The sequence below is a fragment of the Sminthopsis crassicaudata genome, chromosome 1 (genome assembly GCF_048593235.1).
Source record: "Sminthopsis crassicaudata isolate SCR6 chromosome 1, ASM4859323v1, whole genome shotgun sequence".
Lineage (NCBI taxonomy): Eukaryota > Metazoa > Chordata > Mammalia > Dasyuromorphia > Dasyuridae > Sminthopsis > Sminthopsis crassicaudata.
In genome coordinates this window covers 540507977-540526545 of record NC_133617.1, presented here as the reverse complement: position 1 = coordinate 540526545, position 18569 = coordinate 540507977, and positions in this window count along the sequence as shown.

Below are 18569 nucleotides of genomic sequence, written 5' to 3'. Positions count from 1 at the left end.
CTGAACTCAATTTTGTGTTGGTGTCTATTATTTTGTGAAGATCATGCAGGCCTCTTGAATTGCTTTTTCACTTCTTTATGTCTATTGCACTGACCACTGAAAGAATGGTGTTCTGAAAGAGTCAGTGCATTTCCAGAAGTGTCTAATTTACAAACATTATGAAACAGAGACTAAACAAGTCTGGTTCACTGTGTACTTTTTTTTCTCCTTGGAATGGATTATTTTTTTTAGTACAAATATCTGAATACCATCTCTGTGACTATTAATCACAAGCATTTAAATTCTACCTCTGTCTGTGCTGTCAATACTGTAATTCAAAAAAGGCATTTACATGACCTGTCATTTGTGGAATGGGAAATGGTAACAAAAGTTTTTTAAGCATTAGAAGACAATGAAAATGAAAACTTTATATCCATAAAGACATCTTTGGATCAACTATATTTTCCTCTATGAAAACAAATATTTAATATGAATTGCTAATGATTTAAAATATAAAATAAGAATGTGAAATATGTGGCAGTAAAGAGTGATAAGAAATCCTCATGGTCATATTTTATTATTAATAATATCAAACTTTAAATATTATAGTTTCAAGGACAGACCATTATGAAATAATCTGAAGAGACACTATAAAGCCTTACTCAAAATATTTACTCTTCTAATTTATGGATAGAGAATTGCAGAATCTCAAAATTAGGAGAAACTTTAGGCATCAAGTATTCAGATTTTTAAAAAAAAATTAAAGAGTTTCAGTTTGCACAGAATTTACTTTCTATTGGAATATACAACATGTCCATACAGAATAAATACAAAAATGATACTAGGTAATTAGAGAGGAAAGGAATTAGCAAATGAGGGAAATCAAGAAAATGTCATATGGAAGGAAGTGCTTCAGGTGCTGTCCAGATTTGGCATGGTTTTTTTTTCTAAGGAGCAAGTATTAACTGCAATGATCTTTGAACCCAAGAATATACAATCTGGCAGGATTGTATATTCTTCTATTTGACAGGAAATGATATGATCAGTTGCCATGATCTTAGGTCTTTTTTTTTTTCTGTTATTGTTTTTAAATATTAAGCTTTAAACCAAATATTATACTTTCTTTTACCTTCATAAAGAGGCTTCTTAATTCTTCTTTACCTGTCTGCATATCTGAGATTGTTGATATTTCTTCTGGCAACCTTAATTCTAACTTTTGATTTGACCAACCTGGCATTTCACATGAGTATACTCTGAAAATAAGTTAAATAATTAAGATATCAACACAGAGGCTTGTCATACTTCTTTCCCAAATCTTACCCAATGTTTATGATACTTTTTATCAAAATGTAGTTTCCCCGAATGTTTCTTTTAATTTGGCCTATTTTTGCTTTTCATTTGTGTGAGATCATGATTGCTACTACATTCTTTTTAATTCAGCTGAAACATGAGAGATTTTGCTCTGTTTCCTTATTTTAACTCTGTATGTCTTTCTGTTTCAAGAGCTTCTCTTCTTACCAACATATTGCTGGATTCTGGTTTCTAATCCATCCTACTATTTGCTTCTGTTTTATGGGTGAACTTATCCCATTTACAATCATAGTTGGGAAGGGGGGGGTCTAAATATAGGAAGACTGAGGGAACCTCTGCAGATTAGGAATGCCTGGTCCAGTTGAGCTGCAAAGGTGTGGCTCTGGGTGAAGAGGAAACCAGCTCAACCAGTGAGTGCAGAAGCACTGGGGTAAGGACACTGCTGACACTTATAGAAGAAGGGTGGACCTTTTGGGCTGGGGTTCCAAGTCAGAAAGTAAACTGAAGAAAAGCTAGAGGCACCATTCCCTACCCCAACATTAGAGGTGCTTACCACTAATACTTTTTGCTTATTTAAGTAATGAACAAGCAAAAAACAACCCTGCCATAGAAACACACTTTAGGAATAGGAAAGACTGGGGTTCATCTTCAGAGGAGGATAGTGAAGTTAAAAAAAAAAAAGCCACTTCTACCCTAAAGAATAACATTAGTTAGCTATCTAAAGAGATTTTACAGAAGAACTCAAAAAATATATAATCAAATGAGAGCGATAGAGGAAAGACTTAAAAAAAAAGAAAAGAAAAGATATCCAAGAGAAACAAAATTATGGAAAAAAAATTAGCCTAAGGATAGATGAATACAGAAAAGAAGGATACAGTTTTAAAGAAGAAAATAATTCTTTGAAAATTAGAATTGAGTAAGAAGAAGCTATAAGAAACCAAGAAAGAAAACAAAATAAAAAGAATGAAAAAAATAGAACAGAATGTGGAACATCTTATAAGAAAAACAAATCATCTGAAGAACAGATAAAGAAAAGAAAAATATAAGAATAATTGGACTATCTGAAAGCTGTCACACACACAGACACACACAAAAACCTTGACACAATAAAACAATAAATAATCCAAGAAAATTGTCCTGGAGAAATAGAACAGGAGGGGAAAGTAGAAATAGAAAAAAATAATCTATGTATCACCACTTAAAAAAATCCCTTGTGGATCCTTATGTGGAAAACACATAAGAATATTATTGCCAAATTTTGAAACCCATAGATCAAAGAGAAAATTTTGCAAAAAAACAAGAAAAAAAAAAAACAATTCAAATATGCTGGAGCTACAATTAGAATTATAATTATTAGCAGGACTTTTTAGCAGCCACAATAAAAAAACTTAGATCCCAGAATTATAGATACTAGTAATCAAAAGAACTAGGATTGTATTCAAAATTATCATATCCATAATGTTGAATGGAGAAAAAAGACATTCAATGAATGTGCAGATTTTGAAGACCAAAGTTAAGCATAATCTTAAAGGGGGAGAATGGACCTTTTAAAAATTATTTCATTAAATATTTCTTAATTAAAATTTAGCATTAATATTAAAAAAATATTACAGTAGGATTAATTTGAAAAAAGAGTAGGGCTAGTAATCATTGAACTTAGACAAAGTCAAACTTAAAGATTTATAAAAGAGAGAAATTACTTTATATGTCAGATATATTAATATTGTTTTAGGTGCATGTAAATGTGTGTGAGAGAGAAATGTGTGTGTGTGTGTGTGTGTGTGTGTGTGTGTGTGTGTGTGTGTGAGAAAGTATATGTGAGTATGTTTACATATAGGTCTATGTATATGTGTACATAGATGATATGTAAGGGGGTATGAATGTGTTTATGTGTGTTTATGTTTGAGTGTTGTTTGTATGAACATATAAATATATTTTTGCTTAACTGTAGCCTGCTTGGGGGAGGTGGGGAGTATGAAAGGGGATAAATGAATAAAAAGTATGCATCAGAGAGCAAAACAATAACCTATAATTAAGCAAAAAAAAAAAAAGACATTTATGAATATATTTTTTCTATTATTTATATACTCTCTTGAAAGGGAAAATTGTTACTATATATTTTGAATTTTTCCTTATGTTCTGCAGGGCACATGACAATGTTTTGTTTTGTTTTTCATTTTCCTTTTCTGTCTTTTTTTCCTATTTTGCATTTAGTTCAAAAAAGAAAAAAAAATAGAGGAAAAAGGAGAAAAAGGAGCTCTTTCCTTCAATGTATTTTTATCACTCATTAACTGTTATGTTAAAACTGTTTTTAAGGTATTATCTTCTTCAGTATTTTTGTGACATTTTACAAAGATTTTTTTTTTTTTTTTTTGGTATCGCTTTCATTTATTTTCCCATTTTCCCCTCTACCATTCTTATCTTTAATTCTTTCATGAATTCTTCTTGGACTTGGGGCCAATTAGCATTTTTCTTTGAGTGTTTGGTTCTAAGAAGTGTTGACTTCTGAGTTTTTGTCCTAATCAACCCTGCCACTGTAGTAACTTATTAATAATCAAATTCTTTTGTTGTTGCTGGCCATTTTTTCAGGTTATTTTATTATTTTGAAGTTTTGTTTATGTTGAATTCTGCTCACCTGGGTGTGGGGAGGCACTGTTTCAAGCTTTAGGTTTTGTGTGTATGTGTGTGTGTGTGTGTGTGTGTGTGTGTGTGTGTGTGTGTGTGTGTGTATGTATGTATGCAGCTGTTTTCAAAGCTAATTTACAGGACTCTACATTTTTTGGTGTTTGCATGGTGATGTGGTCTGAAAAGAGGTGTGGTAATTTCTCTTCTGGGCTGCACTTTGGTGTTTACCTGAAAGACCTTTAAATATTTTGCAGCTAAAGTGCTAGTGATTCTTTCTGCCCTTGAACTGTAAGTCAGAACTATGTATGGGCAGTAAATTTGCCAAGCAGTGTCATCTGCATCCAATGCCAGCAAATAGTCTTCTCTGATGTCTTTCTGACTAGTTGTTTAAACCCTTTATCATCACTGGAGTGAGAGCTCCTAAAGGTGCTATCACCACTGTTATACCCTGCTTTCAAAGCCCAAGGCTAATGCTGTTTCTTTTGTTGCTATTACCTTGCGTTCTGAGTAGTCCCTAATCCCAGCATCACTGAAATCTTCTGTGGTTTCCTAAATTGTCTTGGCTGCTAAAATGTCTCTCCTTAAACTTTTTTTTCTTTTTTTCTTTTTTTTTTTCCGCATTGGCTCTGCCACTCCTAAATTTGATTTGAGATGTTATTTTAAATTCATTTGGAAGGGAATGTTGGGACAGTATGGTTAAGTTGTTGCTTCTAATTTGCTATATTTGCTTCAGGTAAATTTTGAAGAAAATGAAAGATCCTGTAAGGGTAAATGAGGAAGAAATTCATTCCAGGAATGTTAATGTCCAGTGGAAAATCATAGAGATTATAAATGGGGTGCTATTCTTAAGGAACAGAGAAAAGGACTAATTCAGCTGGACTATGGAAAATACAAAATAATACATAATGGAGTTAGAAAGATATGTTTAAAAGCTAAATATTAAAACTATTAGGTCTCGGAGAGACATGATTGCAGTCTTTAATTACTTAAAGGTTAGTATATAAAGAGAGATTAGATTTATCCTGTTTAGCTCCTGATGATAAAGAGTAGTACATGAGAATCACAAAGACACATATTTTAGTTAAATTTGGAAAAAAAAATACATTTTAGTTTCTATTTTGGCTTCCCACAGATGGGGTAACTGCTCAAGGATTCTTTTTTCTTCTTTTTACATTACTTCTCAAAGACTTATGAAAATGAAGGAAACAGAGTTGGGGATGGTGGTCACATGTGATCAGAGACACCAAATCAAAAGAGTATAATGTACTTTTTCTCATTACATTTTATGTAGGTTTTACAGATGTAGGCTTAAAGTTCTAAGCTTAGAGTCCTGTCTTTATTTTATACACAGAGTATAGAATTTCACAGATAGAAGGGATGGTGGAAGCTAACTAGTTTAACTCACACCTGAATGTTCTGAATAAATAATAATCACATTATCTAAGTTTAAGGATCCTCAAAGCCAAAGGACTAAATGCTTTGAGTAATAGCTCATTTCACTTATGGATAGCTTAATTATTAGGAAATAAAATCTCTCAAGAAGTTAGAGCATTTTTTGGTTATCAAAGAGTGATAAGCTTACAAATGCCTAGGCTTCATGTAATTGAAAAAAAAATTCTTCTCAAATTCTCATTTCATTTCTTTTTTTTTCTCTTTTTTTATTTATTTGGGTGAGGCAATAGGGTTATACAACTAATAAGTGTTAAGTGTCTGAGGCTGGATTTGAAGATCCTCCAGACTTCAGAGCTATTGCTCTATATTCTGTGCCATATAGCTACCCACTGCTATGTGACTTTTTGTAGCAAAATAGCATGGGTTTGAAATTAAGGTAGAAAATTATATGGAATATTGCCAAGAATATTAAAAACAAGATATTTATGGTTTTATATCTCCTATTTTATATCTAGAATCTTAGTCAATTAATCCCCATATTCATAGGGCTTACATATTCAACATACTGTGATTACACCATTTTTTTTATTATATATATTTTTATAATATTATCCCTTGTATTCATTTTTCCAAATTATCCCTCCTCCCTCTACTCCCTCCCCCCATGACAGGCAGTCCCATACATTTTACATGATTACACCATTTATTAAAAATAACAAACATAATTGTGGAGGGGTGGATCCAAGATGGCAGAGAAGACACACATTTTTCTGATCTTCTCCCACAACCCTCACATTAATCACGAAATCCCACCTCTGAATTAGTTCTGGACTTGAAGAACCCATGAATATTGGGAGTGCAACAAATTACCAGCAGAAGATAATTTCAAAGATCACAAAGATCATCATCCATCATCAGAGGGAGGTGGGCCAAGTGCAAGCAGGTTGAGCACAGACTCAAGCACAGACAGTGCGGACCTGGAGTGTTGGCTACTCTGCCTTGGTTGCAAGCCAGTAGATTAGCAGAGAAGTTATAAAACATCCAACAGAAGCACAAAAGGTAGTGAACCCTGAAATACCAGAATCTCAAAGGACTTGGCCATGCCAGAAGTCAGGCAGCACTAACCCAACACAGCTGCTGATGCTTATAGAGGAAACTTGGATAATCTCCCTTGTCTTAAAAGCAGATCTCAACTTTTTAAAAAATGAACCCTGACCATAGATAGTTTTTAATGGTGAAAGAGAAGAACAGATTTCAAACCCTCAGGAGACTAAAAGCAGATTTTCCCCAGATGAAGCCCCAGTAGGTGATATAAATTGGTCCCCATCACACAAGACTCTCCTAGAAGAAATTAAAAAGTATCTTAAAAAAGAACTGAAAGAATAATGGGGAAAGGAAATGAAAACATTGAAAGAGGGTTTGGAAAAGAAAACACAGAAATTATCTGATGAAAATTCATTATAAAATAGACTTAGTGAGATGGAAAAATATAACTCATTAAAAGATAGATTTAACAAAATGGAAAAAAAGAAAATAGCTACCTGAAAAACAGAATTTGTTAAAAAGAAAAAAAATCCATAGAACAAAACAACTCATTTAAAAATTCAAGTGGACAAATACAAAAAGAAGTTAAAAAAGTAAATGAAAAAAATAATTCACTAAAATTCAGAACTGAACAAATAGAAATGAATGACTCAATGAGACATCAAGAATCAGTCAAGCAAATGAAAAAGAATCAAACTGAAAAGAATCATTCGAAAAATGGGAAAAAAAAGAATATTTAAAATACATACTTGGGAAAACAATTGATCCAGAAAACAGATCTAGGAGAGATAATGTAAGGATTATTGGACTTGAAAAAAAGGATCTACACACTATTTTTCAGGAAATCACCAAAGATAACTGTCCTGAGGTCATAGAACCAGAAGGTAAGAAGAGATAGACAGCAAAACTAAAATTGGAGCAGATCTCAACTTTGAGCTCTCAGAACTAGATAAATCAAACCAAAAAATAAATAAGAAAGAAGTTAAGGAGGGAAATAGAATACTAGGTATGATAAGTATGATAGATTTTTGGAGAAAATTGAATGGAGATAGAAAGGAGTACACTTTCTTCTCAGTAGTTCATGGAACCTAAACAAAAATTGAGCATGTATTAGGGTATAAAGACCTCAAAATCAAATGCAGAAAGGCAGAAATACTAAATGCATTTTTTTCAGATCACAATGCAATAAAAATTACATTCAATAAAAGGCCAGAGGAAAATAGATCCAAAAGTAATTGGAAACTAAATAATGCTATCCTAAAGAATCAACAAGTAAAATAGCAAATCATAGACACAATTAATAATAAAATTTCTCTAGATGTTTATTTGCATAAAATAGAGAAAGAGGTCAATGAATTGGTCTTGCAACTAAAAAAACCTAGAAAAGAAACAAATTAACCCCCCCAATCAAATACCAAACTTGAAATTCTAAAAATAAAAGGAAAGATTAATAAAATTGAAAGTAAAAAAAAAAAACAACACACTATTGAATTAATAAATAAAACTAAGAGTTGGTTTTATGAAAAAAAAAAACAACAACAAAATAGATAAATCCTTGGTAAATTTTATTAGAAAAAGGAAAGAGGAAAATCAAATTGTTACTCTCAAAAAATGAAAAGGGAGAACTTTCTATCAATGAAGAGGAAATTAGAGCAATAATTAGGACTTATTTTGCCCAAGTTTATGCCAATAAATTTGATAACTTAAGTGAAATGGAGGAAAACCTACAAAAATATAGATTGCCCAGATTAACAGAAGAGGTAGTAAATTATTTAAATAGTCCCCTTTTAGAAAAAGAAATAGAACAAGCTATATTATTCAATGCTTTAAGAAAAAATCCACAGGGCCAGATGGAGTTACATGTGAATTCTATGAAACATTAAAAGAATAATTAACTCCAATATTATGCAAACTATTTGAAAAAATAGGGAAAGAAGGGCTCCTACCAAATTTCTCTTATGACACAGACATGGTACTGATACCTAAACCAGATAGGATGAAAACAGAGAAAGAAACTTATAGACCAATTTCCCTAATGAATATTGATGCAAAAATCTTTAACAAAATATTAGCAAAGAAATTACAGAAAATCATCTCCAGTATAATACAATATGACCAAGTAGTATTTATAACAGGAATGTAAGGCTCATTCGATTTTAGGAAAACTTTTAGCACAATTGTCTATATCAATAACCAAACTAACAAAAAAAATGATCATCTCAACAGATGCAGAAATAGCATTTGATAAAATCCAACATCCATTCCTATTAAAAATACTAGAGACTATAGAAATAAATGGACTTTTCCTTAAACTGGTCAGCAGCATCTATTTAAAACCATCAGTAAGCATCATATGTAATGGGGATAAACTGGAACCATTCCCATTAAGATCAGGGGTGAAACAATGTTGCCCACTATCAATATAACTATTCAGTATTATATTAGAAATGATAGCTTTGGCAAAGAGAACAAAAAGAGATTAAAGGTTGGAGTAGGTAACAAGGAAATCAAATTATCACTCTTTACACATTATATCATGGGACAAACTTAAAAAGTCCTACAGAATCAACTAAAAAACTACTAGAAATAATCCACAACTTTAGCAAGTTGCAGGATATAAAATAAATCCACATAAATTATTAGCATGTTTATACATTCTAACAAAGTCCAACAGCAAGAGATACAAAGAGAAATTTCATTTAAAATAATTTTTGATAGTATAAAATGTTTAGGAATCTATCTGCCAAGGAAAAGTGAGGAACCATATGAACAAAACTACAAAACACTTTCCACACAAAGTCAAATCTAAACAATTTGAAAAATCTCAAGTGCTCTTAGAAAAGTTGAGCAAATATAATAAAGATGACAATATTACCTAAACTCATCTATTTATTTAATGCTATACCAATCAAATTCCCAAGAAAATATATTACTGGCCTAGAAAAAAATAACAACAGAATTCACCTGGAAGTACAAAAGGTCAAGAATTTCAAGGGAATTAATGGGAAAAAAAAAAAAAAAGCAAATGAAGGTGGTCTAGCTGTACCATATTTAAAGCTATATTATAAAGCAGCAGTCATCAAAACCATTTGGTACTGGCTAAGAAATAGAGTAGTTGATCAATGGAATAGGTTAGATTCATGGGACAAAACAGCCAAAGACTATAATAATCTAGTGTTTGACAAACCCTAAGAACCCACCTTTTGGGATAAGACATCACTATTTGACAAAAACTGCTGGGAAAATTGGAAACTAGTATGGAAGAAACTAGGCATATACCTAACACTGTATATCAAGATACCATTTTTCAAAATGGATTCATGATCTAGACATAAAGAATGATATTATAAACAAATTGGAAGAACACAGAATAGTTTACCTCTCAGATCTGTAGAGGAGGAAGGAATTTGTGCCTAAGGAAGAACTAGAGTTCATTATGGATCATAAAATAGATAATTTTGATTATATTAAGTTAAAAAAGTTTTTGTACAAAGAAAACTAATGCAGACAAAATTGAAAGGGAAGAAATAAATTGGGGAAATATTTTTACATTTAATTGTTCTAATAAAGGCCTTTTAAAAATGTATATAGAGAATTGACTCAAATTTATAAGAAATCAAGTCATTCTCCAATTGATAAAAGGTCAAAGGATATGAACAGACAATTTTCAGATGAAGAAAGTGAAACTATTTCTAGTCATATGAAAAGGTGCTCCAAATCACTATTGATCAGATAAATTCAAATTAAGACAACTCTGAGATACCACCACATACCTGTCAGATTGGCTAAGATGACAGGAAGAGATAATGATGAATGTTGGAGGGGTTGTGGGGAAACTGGAACACTAATACATTGTTGGTGGAACTGTGAATGGATCCAACCATTCTGGAGAACAATTTGGAACTATGCTCAAAAATATATTTCTACTATGTTCCACATATATTGAACTACTTGCCATCTAGAGGAAGACATGGGGAATGGGAGCAAAAATTAGAACACAAGGTTTTGCAAGGGCTAATGGTGAAGAATTGTCTAGCCATATGTTTTGAAAATAAAAAGCTTTAATAAAAAAAAAGAAAATAATAAATATATAAGAAAAACATTAATTATCTAATTAAATTTAATTACTTGGAGTTTTTCTCTTTTTTCCCCATAGCATAATCTGCTCCTAGGATCAAGGTTGAAGCCTTGTTAGCATGGTTGAACAAAATTTTCACTTTCCTGGCTTATTGAAATTTAGGTTACCTGAATCTTATGATGAGAGGGACTTAGTAGAGTTAGAGATACATATGAATTCTAGTCTTAAATGAAGTGATGTTTTGAAGCAATCTTGAAATGGCTTACAAAAGACAATTGATAATTTTTTCATTGTGAGCATTTGCATCTTAGAAATTAGCAAATTCTTTTGCTTTATTATTTTATTGTTTATACTTAAAATGATAAGGAAAATGTTGAGGCACATTCAATTTACAAGTGCTTTGCACATATATTCCAAACCCTTCATCCTCAGTCACTTCAGTTACCTGTACACTGGTGCTTAAATGTCAATGTCCTTCTTCTGTCCTTTCCACATTCTCAAACATATTCACTTCCTCCTTGCTCATCATCTTTGCTCTGGTATTATTCATCTCATTTCTTCTTGACACTAGAGTCAATCATTTCAGTGATGTATTTTCTACTCTTTACATCCTATCTTTTCTGTTCTTCCTCTGTCCAGTATTGCTAAGCTCCCAATATTGGGACAATCTTTTATATTCTTTCTCCACTTTAATTACAAGGTTGACAAGGGCTGAAGGAAGTCATGAAATTGTGCTAAGTCACTAAAAGTTCCTATTTAACTGGCTCTTCAAAGTTTCATGAAAACCTTTTTACACATCTATTATTGACCTCTTACTATGCTCCCCACAGTGACTGCACCTTCTTCTCTCTCTTCAAGATCCCCAAAGAATCCTTTAATAGATATCTCAACAATTGTCCTAACCTATTTTGCCCTCAAGAAGATTACGGCCATCTAGGGCACATTCTTCCATTTTTTCTCCATCATACCTAAACAGTTTTATGGCTTTGTGTAATGCGCTGTTGTCTCCAGAAACTGCAGATCGCTCTCTGGGAGGAGACCTTCTGTCTCAACTCTATCTCTCGGTCGCCAACTCTGACCTAGAGCAGAGACCCTTCTTTCTCCAGAGAGCCGCCCCAGGTCTGACTGAGACAAGACTCTTTATCTCTCCAGTGTTGCCCTCTTTTATCCTCCCAGAGAATGGGCATGGAATAAAGCAAGGGTTCTGGGAAAAATTACTTCAACCAATGAACTTGCTCCTCCTAAGCATGCAAGCTCCTCCCCAAGAGTTCACAGGATTAAAACTCCCCTAAAGGCCAGAAGTAGAGAATTGTTAAGTACCAATTTAGCACTTAGTAAGAACCTAATATCTCATTATCTCATTAGCACTTAGTAAGAACCTAAGCTTTGCTTCTTTTTGGTCTCAGAGATTTGGAAGGTTTTCATCCTTGCTGAACTTAGACTCTACAAAGGCTGTGTATAACTTCTATTTCCTTCAGATCTTTCCAGGACCATAGGGCCATTCCCTCATATTTTCTATGAGTCTTTCTATCTATCTCTCTTTACCTTTGTCTGTCTGTTAGTCTCTGTTCTATGTCTCTGTTTCTGTTCCTCTCCTCTTTTCTCTCATATGTGTTCCTTTTCTCTATAATCTACTTCTATTTGCCTAGAAACTTAGAGTTCTCCTATCCTTAATATCCCTCCTCCCACTCCTCCCCACCCAACAAACAAAAAAGTTCTCAAAACTTTCCTAAAGTCTTCTACTCTCTCAAGTTATCTGATTTTTCTCCCCCCCCCCTTTTTTTTTTTTTGATCAAATTCTTGGAAAGAGTAACACATGGGATTTTAAAAAGAGGTATTTCAGATTTAAGGTAATCTATGTGCTAACCCATTCAAAACTATAATTTGCAATTGCCCTCCACCCATATAAAGTAGAGAATGCCATAAGTTCAAAATAAATTAATTTAATTAAATAGCATAAATAGTTGTGATAGAACATCACTTTCATAAACATAAGGCACACTACACTTTCCCACAAATATTCATTCTTCCAAAGTAGAGAGTGAGTAGATAGGGAGAGACCTCTATGTGAGAAATATATGTAGAGGGACAGGTCATACATCTGATGTTGTAGGATTCCTGGTGATTTTTTTTGGTTATATCATCTTACTGCTCTTAGTAGGCCTGTTCTTTTCTAGTAACGATGTTTTTCCCCAATTTGCTCTTTGGTGGTAATGGCATGTTGGTGTATCACACTGTTTCACTCCACTATTTCACTGAGGTTTCTCCTTTACTGAATTGCACTACTGGGTTTTATTCTTTCTCAATTTTAGGTTTTAAGGGTATGATAACTAAAATCTTACTCCTGATAAGGGTAGGCTAATGCCTACCTAACCCAAGACCAGGTTAATGGGTACTTTTTATAGCTGAAATAGAGATTTAAGCCTTCTGTTGTCTACTACTATTTAGTTTAGGGTTCAACTAATTTAATTGTGACAAAGATCCTCTCTGGCTTGGTTGCAATTGGATTTAAGCCAGAATTAAACATAAGCTAAGGAGGTAAGATAATTATTCTTAACATGCCAAATAAGAATTCCTGTTTTTATTATTCATATGTCAGTAGTAAAGTTTGTTGCTATATTTTTGACCAGTGAAAATGTCAGTCTCACCATATCGAAATTATCCTCTCTTTGGAGTAGGTGTCCAAGGAATATTGTCACAGTATGGCTAAGGGAAGTTGGAAAGGGGAATCTGTAACTTTGGGATAAAAATTGGCTGTTAGCAGGTGGTTGATTGACATTATAGTACAAAGCACTGCTTAGTATAAGTGGATGGTTGAGTAAGCAAGGGAGCTGCTTCTTTCCTTTTTTCACTCTCTCCCAAAATAAGGTGAGAGGAAGGGGTGTGATTAGATTTGAGTTTCTAAACTCTTGCTTAATTTGGGGCATGTGTTCAATGAATGAAATATAACCATTTTTTTTTTCCTTCCAAGCAAGCATAGATGGTTTTAGGAATGAATTAGTACCAATCTTGTGAGTTCATTGGTATAGGGTATTTCTTTTATCAATGCTAATCAATACCTGCTTTGTAACTTGCAATCTTAGTGATTCATCTATACTTTAATTAATAGGTTTAAGTGACTTATTCAGGATCATATAGTTGGATGTGTCAGAAGCAGGACTTGAACTTAACTTCTTTTACATAGAGGCTAACAACATACTACATGGCCTCTCATAGTTGAATGAGGGGAACTTAAATGTTTACATTGTATGACTACACTACAATCTGATTTCCTCCCCCTACTTCCCATTATCATTACTCTTTTCAAGTTTTCTAATTGCCATTTAATTGTCAAATACAATGACTTTTTCTAAGTTCTCACCCTTTATTTCAATTCAATTAAACCAGCAGGGTCATAGTATTTAGAACTAGATGTAGAGATTCAAGCACCTTATTCTATAGATTTAATGTCTTAGCCAAGGTTTCATAGGTTCTATGACTCCAGAAACAATATACTTATTTTAAAAAACACTACTATCCACCTCTTTTTGAATGCTTTTACCTCTCTCCTCTTTGATGCTGATCTAATTTGCTTCATTATATGATCATAAGATCATGGATTTAGAGTTGAAAAAAAAAAACTTAGAGATTAATCTTATCCAACTCATTAATTTTATAGGTAAAGAAACAAGTCTAGAGAAGTTAAAGGACTTGCCTAAGAACACACAGGTAGTAGTAGATATAATAATGATAATGATAATAATAATAATGATAAAGTACCATTTTATGAAGCAATTTAAAATTTGTAAAGCCTTTTACAAATGTTATTTGATCCTCACAACAAACTTGGGTAGTAAGTGTTATTATTTCCCTCTTCTTTCCCACCCAGTTTACAGATAAGGAAACTGAGACAGATTAAGTGACTTACTCAGAGTCACACATGGCTATGGATTAGTGTTTTATCTATTATAACACAAAGGTAGAAAATAGCAGAGACCGAATATAAATTCTAGTCCTTTAACAATGAATCTCTTTTAAGTAATCTCTCATTAATTAAATCTGGTATCTCTCAATGTTCCATTCTCAGGCATTTTTGCTTCTGTCACTGTATCTTCATTCTTGGTCATCTCATTTCTCCTACTTTTATGCATTCTCATTTATCATTATTCCTGGCCTTGCCTTTGAGTTACTATCTAGCATTTCTAAATGCCTCTTAGGCATCTTTGCTTGATGATAACAAATTCAATTTGTCTAACACCATCTTTCTTGTCCTATATAATTTCCCCCTGAACTCATTATAACTGTTTGACTCCCAGTTTAGCTAAAAATATGTAGGAGGGTCATCGATTTTTTAGTCTCCTATATATGTTACATGTAATAATTTGTTAAGTTTTTTCATTTTACATAAAATTCAATTCAAAAAGGCATTTTTAAGTGCCTACTATACATACACTGCCTTTGGCAGGAATAAAGATTAAGCAGCTGAAATAAGTTATATTTTCTGCCATAAGGTGATATTAGCCATATATCCAATGGCTTTGCAATCCTTTTCATTAACTTTGACACCACCTTAGTTCAGGGTCTCAATATCTGGCACTAATTCCCTTCCCCTAGTCACTTCATTTTACAATACATCATTCATATTGTTAACAAAATAACATTCTAAACATTTAGGTTCTACAACAATATTATGTGGCGATCAACTGTGATGTACTTGACTCTTTTCAACAATGTGATGATTCAAGGCAATCCCAAAAGATTTGTAATAGAAAATACCATTCACATCTAGAGAAAGAACTGTGGAGAGTGAATGTGGATCAAAGAGTAGTATTTTTCACATTTTTGTTGATGCTGTTGTTTCTTGTTTGCTTGTTTTTCCCTTTTGATGTGATTTTTTTCTTGTGCAACATGACAAATATGGTTATATGTTTAGAAGAATTGTGCATATTTAACCTATATTGGATTGCTTCCCTCCTGGGGATGAGGGTAGTGGGAGAAAAATTTGAGACACAAGATTTTGCAAAGATGAATGTTGAAAACTATCCTTGCATGTTTTACAAAAATAAAATACTACTAAAAATAACACAAATAAATATTTAGGTTCTATCATGTCACTTTCCTCCTCAAAATCTGTCATTGGATTGCCATTACCTAAAGAATTCAATATTCTATATGGTTTAGCTCAGTGTTGTCAAACTCAAAAGGAAATGGGGGCCACTAAGTCATACATAAGTATCCTTATGGGTTTCATATTTACTAGGAAAGCCACGCTCATATATTTCCATTTTTAAGTCATAACTTTAAAACATTAAAATGAGATAGGAACTACATTTTAATTTGATTTGTACTGTACTTGGAAGTGCTATGGCCTTTATGTGGCCTGTGGGTCTCATGTTGAATATTTCTCTTATCTTATACATATATTTTTACTTTTATTTCATAATTTCCTTTTTCTTACAATTTATATTCCATTTAAACTAGATTATTGTATTTAATTAATTAAATTTCATTGATCCCAACTTCCAGGGACAAGGGAAAGAATAGTAAACTAGGAAAAGACCCTTTCCTACTCCTGGCCCTTCCTCTCACTGACCATTATGTCTTAGAATAAGTCATTTGCCTTTTTTTAGCCTCAATTTCCCCATATGTACAATGGTGAAATTTAAGGGCCATGTGTATGTTAAAATTGCATAATGGGATATTAATTCTTGGGTATTTACCTGTATTAGTATATTTTGTGTATTTCATAAGGATAATATTTAGATTTTATAAGAATGATGTGGAATGGTTTGAGTTTTCCAGCACATATATATCAAATCCCTCAATCACTATTTATTTAAACTAATTAAGGTGCATGGTATTTGCCAAAGTATTTGCATGTTTTGAAAATATTCCCTCCATCCCTTGATCTTTGAAAGTAGCTTGCTTTGTTAATTAATTTTTCCTCATCCACAGCTGCATTCTTTATTGTTTTCATATTATCTTTTGAAATGTTTTCTGTATGCTTAATAGTGTGAAATGAAAGGGGATTTAATGAGTCAGAGGGGTATGCCTCCTTATGTGGGTGGTCCGCTTTGGAAAGCAAGTCTTTGAAGCTGTGGCAGAGGAGTTACTCAAAGTATATCTCTTTGCTCCCAGCCAGCATACTGAGCAGCTTTTCCTTTTCTCTGGAGTGTTTATCAGTTTATAAATTTTCTAGAAGATACATAGCATTGACAACAAGCTCTGTGTAGTGTAAGGCATCCCATCCTTTCCATCTGTCCTGAGTGCCACTGCCTGTATCTGTTCGACTCCACATAATGAGGCATACTCTAGCAACTAAAAGCCATTCTCTCCTTCATTATGCATGTGGTGTGCAATGCAATTTACCACATAACAGATGTCGTAGCTAAGTACCCAAGATCATGTCATGATTCATTCATTTTAAGACAATCTGCTATAGAAATGCACAGCTTCTTCAAAATTGGGGAAATTCAGCTTGTGAGTAATTCTATCATGTGCTGATGTTAATATCTCTTAATTTCTAGAAATAAAATTATATAATTTCTTGTTTTAAGGTTAGCTAGTTGTCAAAAATCTAACTTCCTCTGGGTGATACTCTTATTATCCCTGAATGCTGAAGAAATAGATTATAATGAGCATCACATTTTTTTTTTTTTTTTTTTTTTTTTTTTTTACCAGAGTGGTTATTGAAGGAACTTTGGGGATCTAAAAAAATGAGATTTTGATGTCTAGACAAATCTGGTGGAACATTATTATACTGCCCGTCTAAAGTAGGCAAGAAATTCCTGCTGGGCAGTATTTTACATAATATTGCCATTAAACATGGTCTATCTTTAGTGGAAGAGGCAGACGGTAATAAGTCAAATAGGAATGAAGAATTATCTGAATCTGAGGAGATACATTTGCAAATGAGGTAACTGAACTTATTAACGTTAGAACATGACATTCAGATTAATAGAGGAAAAGCTTGAAAAGAATGCTTAATTATTATGAGTAATTAACAAAGATTTTCTTTTCTCTATTGTATGTGCTATAATTTATTATTTTGGGGTGTGTGTGTATGTATGTGTATGTGTTAAAGGATGGGGTGGAGTACCTTTTTCAAAATGAAGGTAAGGAGACTTTTAAATACTTTGCTGAGGTAGTATGACTCATGATTAGATATAGTTCTTGGTCAGTCATTTCAGTCATGTCCAAATCTTCATGACCAAATTTGAGGTTTTCTTGGCAAAGATACTGAAGTGGTTTTTCATTTCCTTCTTCAGTCGGGTATGTATGGTAAGCAAAAAATCAAAAGTAGTTTAATAAAAACAGTGCTAGAATAACATAGAATGCATTAAAAAGAAAATACTTTCCCTTGATGGCTACTTTTTTGGGGGGGCATATTAGAACAAGTATTTCACAGCAGCATCTATTCTCTTTTACTTAGTAAGACCTAGTTACTCTTTGTGGCTTTACACTTGCACTGCAGACTCAGTTTTAAAGGACACACAACAGATTGATACATTGATTTTCTCTCTTCTCTCCCTCTCTCTCTCTCTCTCTCTCTGTCTATCTCTCTTTCTTTCCTTAACTCCTTCCCTCTCTCTTTCCCTCTATCTTCTCGTCCTTCCTTCCTTCCTTCCTTCCTTCCTTCCTTCCTTCCTTCCTTCCTTCCTTCCTTCCTTCCTTCCTTCCTTCCTTCCTTCCTTCCTTCCTTCCTTCCTTCCTTCTTCCTTTCTTCCTTCTTTCCTTCCTTCTTTCCTTTTAAATTAGTGGAGATGGTGGAGGGGTAAAACAAATTCTTGGTGAACAAAAAAGTATTTTAAAAGAAGTAGAATGAAAGACATTATTGCAAAAGGGATTAAAGCTGAACACAGAATTATGGAGACTTGTGTTTAAGATGAATTTTCTTGGCAGTACAATATGAAGAATGCGATTTTGCCTCAATTTTGTGAGTCTAAGTTTCAGAGAAGGTGAAAGCCTTCAATGATATAATAAATTTCCTCACAGGGAATTCCTTATATCTGTGCAATCAGAATTATGGACAAAACCAAAACCAAAACAATATGAACAAAGAGTTTCTTGGTAAGATCATTTCAAAGAAGTTTAACTTAGTGGACTAGAAAAAAAGATAAAAGTTTCATCTTTGATCTATTCATTATTCCATCAAAGTATA